Consider the following 6,757-nt stretch of genomic DNA (forward strand, 5'->3'; position numbering starts at 1 on the left):
TAAAACAAGACGAGGCACCGAAATTTTGGTGCATCAAGTGTAGTGGCCAGGGACATGATCAAGACCACTGTCCAGTCACGATAAACCTTGTGGTCACGGGGGGACTAGCACCATTGTGACCAGAGGCACATGTAGGGCTAAGCGTGATCACCTTGCTCTGGTGTGCAATCTGTCAAGTAGGAGGAAAACACAACACGGATAATTGCCACCTACTACTGAAATACAATCAAACCCCCCAGCAGCTCTTTTGTAACTTTTGTAGATCGGTGGGTCACGAGGACAGAGATTGCCAAATGTTGGTGGATCAGACATTTGCCTACTGAATAAATACTGTGAGACGAGGTCAAAATCCAGTTGTAGCGTTTGCGCGTGATGGATTCCAAGGATGGGGTCGAGGACGAGGCGGAATGGGACCAAGAAGGGGTTGAGGAAAGAAAATTTGTTACAATTGTGGAGGACCAGGACACTACGCGTAGGATTGGACAAATCCAACTCGAGTATCATGTCCCTATTGCGAACAATTCAACCATGAATTGCTAGATTACCCTATGCTGCTAGCACAGATTCGCAACAAAAAGACATGACCTCCTATGACAACACATAATGTCCAGATGATAAGGGCCAAACCATATGATGAAGAACCTAAAGTAAATATGTACTAAGGAGCGGTGCAATCTCAGAAGGAGATCAGTCTGAGCCATATAAAGGTCCCTCGATGTTAACAACTTTCATAGAAACTTGCATGAAGTTACTTTGCGATAATAGGGCAGTGAAAGGATTGCAGGAGCTAATTAAAAATCATGCAATATGGGGAGAACCTTGCATAGTCCGACGAATGGGGAGCCATACATCGCGGACCAGACAAGAAATGTGGTTAATAGTGCAGATTGGTGACTATGAGATGGATCAGGTCATTTTGGACCTTGGTTCGGATGCAAACGTATTTCCCAAGTAGACATGGGAGCGTATTGGCAAACCCCCACTCCAATGGTCTCCAATACAATTACAGATGGAAAATCAGCAGAAGATCTTTCCCCTGGGTAGGCTGCAAGGAATCACCGTAGACCTGGATGGTGCAAGCACTAGAACAGATTTTGAAGTTATTGAGATAGTGGATGAGAAAAGCCCATACCCCGCATTGTTGGGAATAGACTGGGCCATCGACATGAATGGGATTATTAATTTCAAGCACAAGGAGATGATATTTGAGAAAAAGTTGTGCCGCATAGTTGTTCTGCTAGATCCAACTAAGGGACCCTGCTACACAGAACCTATGCGTGACCAGTAGCAGGACAAAGCCTTGGATTGTATTACCAAATTGCCGCCCAAAGGCTAATAAAGGGTAAGTAATGGAGGAACGAAGAATTTCACAGGGTTACGCGGAACCATACACCAATGATTTGGAGGAAGAAGATGAGCAATGGCGGAACAGAATGAACGGGGCAACTACTTCAAGCTGCAATATGCTGACAAAATCCGTATACTGCATTAAAGCTCAGGACTGCGAGCTGCCGGTATATGACGGGCTCACAGTAGTAAATGTATTCTTGGAGAAGTTTGAGAGCATAGTACCAGAGTACCAACGATTTGATGCACTCAAATGGGCCTTGCGCGTGACACCGACGAGATGGTGGGGTACCCATGAAGGCACTTTCGCAGATTGGAAAAGTTGTAAGCACATGATGCAGATACGATTCGGGAAGCTAGCACTCAATCTAAAGGAGAAATATGATGGACGAGAAAATCTGCACATACATCTGAGCAAATGGACCAAAGCCTATGGCGAAGAGCCACAACCAGAATGGGTGCACCTATTTTATCATACCTTAGATGTCATCCCAAGGAATTGGTATATTGAAACAGAGCTTCGACGTGGCACAGGTGAGTGGGATATCTTGCGCGCAAGGTTTCTATCAACATTTCTTTTTGAGGATCAATGGATGGATACAATGGATGACGCGTTGAAGCTAGTAAAGACCACAATTTTCACGTTTCTGCTTGAGCCAGAAGAAGTCGTGCAACGCGACAGCTGAGTCGGGTCTTGGAATGTTACAATGTAAAAGTAGAAGGGGACGAGGATGATCCTTGTGACATCAATATACTAGAATCTGAAGGAAGTCGAGAAGTGCCCTACCCCGAAATAGAAGATCCAGATGTCACACCACCATTAAAAACGAAGCAAGTGCATATTGGAATAGAGGAAGAACCGAAGTATGCCATGCTTGGGGATTACTGGGACGATGCTACCGAGGAAAAGGTCGTCGAGCTACTCAGGGAGTATCGAGACCTCTTCCCTACTAAGATGACGGAGCTGAAAGGGATTCGGGGCGAACTAGGAATGATGAAGATAACCATGAAGCCTATCGTGAAGCTAGTAAAGCAGCGACCTTACCGATTAAATCCAAAATACAAAGCAAAAGTATGAGAAGAGCTAGACAAGATGATGGCAGTCGGGATCATTGAACTAGTTGAGGAGTCCGAGTGGATAAGTCTGATGGTGGTACAAGAGAAGAAACATAAGGGTGATATCCACATCTACGTGGATCTACGGAAACTTAATGATCCTTGTGTTAATGATCCATTTCCCACACCTTTTACTGATGAATTCTTAGAAAATGTGGGCAGGCAGGAAGAGTATTCCTTTACAGATGGGTTCTCTAGATACCAACAGATCAAGATCGCGCCAAAGGATCGAAGCAAGACAACATTTGCTACGGAATGTGGTTGCTTTCAGTATACAGTGATGCAATTCGGGCTAAAGAACGCTCCGGAAATATTTTCCTGCATTGTGGTAGCCGCATTCAAGGAATTCATACATAAATTCTTGGAAGTCTATCTTGGCGATTAGTTTGTCTTTGGCCTAGTTCAGAAACATACTGGGAGCTTATTATTAATGGATACCTAGTGTCGACATCAAATTGCGCTCAATCTAAAGAAGTGTATGTTCCTTGTTCCTTTCGGGAACTTGCTGAGTCACATAGTTTGTAGGCAAGGCCTGATGGTGGATCCAGCAAAGATCGTTTTCATATTAGCTCTGCAAGCACTGTGCAGTGTCAAACAGCTTCGCGCTACGCTAGGACACACGGGGTATTATCGGAAGTTCATAAAAGGTTATGCCTAGATCACGGCTCCAATGGAACAATTGTTAAAAAAGGATGACCGCATATTGTTATATGACAGTCAATTCAAAAAATTCCCAGGTAAACTCTCTATGCATTGGTTGGGGCCTTATGTCGTTAAAGAAGTAACTGATGGGGGCATAGTTCAGCTGGCTAAGCTCAATAGAGACCCCTTCCCGGGAAGAGTGAATGGCATTCGCTTGAAGCTCTATACAGGTAGGTCGACCGCCTGACTAACCATTCCACGGAGAGTCTCACCACTCCAAGCAGTTGAAAGAGTGCGAAGGTTGATAAAGTAGTCTGAGGAAAAGATGTGTTGGTATCAGGGTACGTGTACAATTGGCCAACAATCAGGAGCGTGGCTCTGCGGACAGAGCCACGCGGGTGCACTACTCCAATGAATGATGACTATTAATACCATTGTTCATGACAAGATGGCTGCATTACGGCAAAAGGAAGCGGGCGGCGGGAAATTAAGACCCACAGTATGAACCAGATATGAAATGATCGACCACATATTTCACACGGGAAGGCTACATGAGCTGGAATGAGTGGAAATCCAGGCATCTGAAGTTCACATGGCTTATAAATCACCATGGGGAATCCGCTGGGCAACCTACGCTTTGGAAATATAGATGGAGTTGTTCAGCATCTCTGCACTCGGAAAGCGCTCGAAGGTAGTAATCTGGCCAAAGGAGGGGTAGGACTCTCTAAGGAGTGTGGTATTGCCAGCTGTGGGTATCCTGCATGCTGCAGTATTACTAGCAGGGAATGTACCAGAAAATAGGGAATGGGAAGTAGAATTGGTCCGGATGTCGTCGCCTCGCCTAGGGGTAGGATGGTGCATTACAACAAAACAACAAAAGGATGGACAAACGGCGACCATGGGAGGAGATGCAGTCACTAAGTTGCCTCTGATGGTCCTCGACGAGTGGGATTCTGCAGAAAGCAGCCAGGGTCTCACAAAATTGCAACACAAGTTGCAGCGGATGGTGTGAAGAAAAGATACATTAGTTTAAAAGGACTATGGTGGTACCAGGAGGTCCTGTATGTGGCTCCCCTGCTCATGCTAAAATCCTTGGACGGGGTGTTTTGTGTTAATCAAACAGAGCAAAATGAGCATCATCGGTTGCGAAGATAGGGTAGAAACACTGAAGCCAGAAAAGCATTGCAAGAGACAAAGTAGGAGTAGCTGGATGATGAGTGCCACTCAACAAAAGGTGAACTGCGAAGCCAAGACTGAGCATTTAGCCACACTGGTAAGTGACTTGGGACGAGTCACGATGATTGTGTTGGGGGACTGTTGGGTAGCGGAAGCCCTGAGGAACAAGTATGGGGTGTGAAGCCCAGAATTTTGGGTAATATTAGGGTAAAAGACTCCACGGAAAGCATGGAGCGCGAACTATAGAAGGTTGAGTCAAAGGGTAGTCCGCCCAAAAATAATGTAAAGAAATAGTAATAGAGTCAGCCCGCGGAGGGATCCCGTGCCAAGGGAAAGTATAAATAGAGCGGGGCTCTATGAGGGAAAGTAGCTCTTTTGGAAGATGGAATGTAATGGAATCTGTAAGGAAATAGCTTGAAAGCATCTATAAGTCCAAGTCGAGGGAGTAGGGTAGAAGGGAGAGGCTCTGCAGCTATGTGCGCAGAGGCCTAGAAAGTCTGCAACTGTGTGCGTGGACCCCCGCAGCTGTGTGCGCAGAGGCCTAGAAAGTCTGCAACTGTGTGCATGGACCCCTGCAGCTAAGTGCGCCAGGTGGATTTGGATGTATTGTTGAAGATTGATAATAAACATAAGTTTCTTCTAAATTCTGTGTTGGTCACGACTTTACTATTTTATAAATGAACTGTTATGATTTCTCCATTTTCTATGGTTGAATTCATGTGAACTGGATTAATCTTGATGCACGAAGTAACCAAAACGAATAAATATTTGCTTAAAGACCATTTTAACTAGATCAAAACAGTAATAAGTGATTCAATCTGTAATAAACGCGATAAGCATATTCCGACCTACGTAGATCTAGCATGGCGCGAGGCTACCGAACAGTGTGCGAGCCCCAAAACACATATAAGACATACCCAGGGTGTGGAAACCTAGTTCCAGCACCCTCCCCTACTACCTCGGGTGAGACCTCAGTCCGTGCTTCACGGGTTGTTGCCGAAAGGGCTGGTTGCTATGGGATTTGTTTGGCTAAATAATTCTTCCGAACTTGGGTCAAGCACATATAAGCCAACAACAGGCATGGTGGGTAGATTTCCTAAGTGGTTTTGACTTCGAGATTAAGCATCTGAAAGGGAAAGAGAATTGGGTAGCAGACTCTTTTAGTCAAAAAGTACAATGTCTCTATGAAATTTCTTGCAGCGAGGGGCAGAGTACCTTCGATGAAATGATTAAAAAGGCAGCAGAACAAGATTCAAGATATCAACAAATAGGACACCAAGTTCAGAATCCAACCAGTAAAGAAAATTAGCAAGGATACGCTATGGATGCTGCTAGCATGCTGAATTATAAAAAAGGCTATATGTGCCCAACCAAAATGACATTAAAAGCTTGATTTTAGTTGAATTTCATAAAAGTCATTATGCTGGGCACCTAGCGTATCAGAAGCTGATTACCACACTCCAGAAGGAGTATTATTTGCCGGGAATGAAAAAAGATGTAGCAGAATATTTGACATGTTGCTTGGTGTGCCAGCAAGTTAAAGCGGAACATCAACACCCTGCTGCGTTATTGCATCCACTACCAATTCCAGAGTGGAAATGGGCAACCATCTCTATGGATTTAATAATAGGATTACCCAAGTCAAAAAGAAACAACGATTCCATCATGGTGGTGGTGGACAATTTAAGAAAATTAGCTCATTTTATACCAGTACAATCCACTTACAGAGTAGTGCAGATTGCCCATATTTTTATGCAAAGCATTTTTAGGCTGCACAGTTTACCAAAAGCTATAATATCTGACCGTGATGTAAAATTTATATTGATATTTTGGAGAAATCTATTTGGGGAATTGGGGACTCAATTGAATTTCAGTACCACTTATCATCCTCAGACGGATGGACAAACAGAATGGGTGAATCAGGTTGTAGAATATATGCTAAGATCATATGTGATGCAGCAACCATCCAAGTGGGAAGACTATCTGCACTTGGTCGAGTTTGCGTACAACAATGGATATCATACATCCCTACAATTGAGCCCGTTTGAAGTACTGTACGGATGAAAATGTCGCGCACCCTCAAGCTGGGGGGGGGAGCAGAGGATAGGCTGATGCTGGGCCTCAAAATGCTTAAAGAAATGGAAGAAATGGTCATGAAGGTACAATCCAATTTAAAGGCAACCCAATATAGTCAAAAGAACTTCGTCGACCGAAAGAGAAATTTTAGGGAATACCAAGTAGGAGATCATGTGTATGTGAGAATTCGAGCTAAAAGGAGCACATTACAATGGAGTGGGTGCACCAAGCTGGCACCCTAGTTTTGTGGACCATTTCAGATCTTAGCGAGTTGGTCCAGTGGCATACCAGCTCACCTTGCCAAGTCATATTTGGGTCCACAACGTCTTCCATGTGTCAGTATTAAAAAAATACGGTTATGATCCTAAGCACGTAATCAGTTGGCAGGACATACAGGTAG

Source organism: Pinus tabuliformis, chromosome 4_2 (genome assembly GCF_031772625.1).
Source record: "Pinus tabuliformis cultivar Carrire ecotype Pingquan chromosome 4_2, CPIR1, whole genome shotgun sequence".
In the NCBI taxonomy this organism is placed as follows: Eukaryota; Viridiplantae; Streptophyta; class Pinopsida; order Pinales; family Pinaceae; genus Pinus; species Pinus tabuliformis.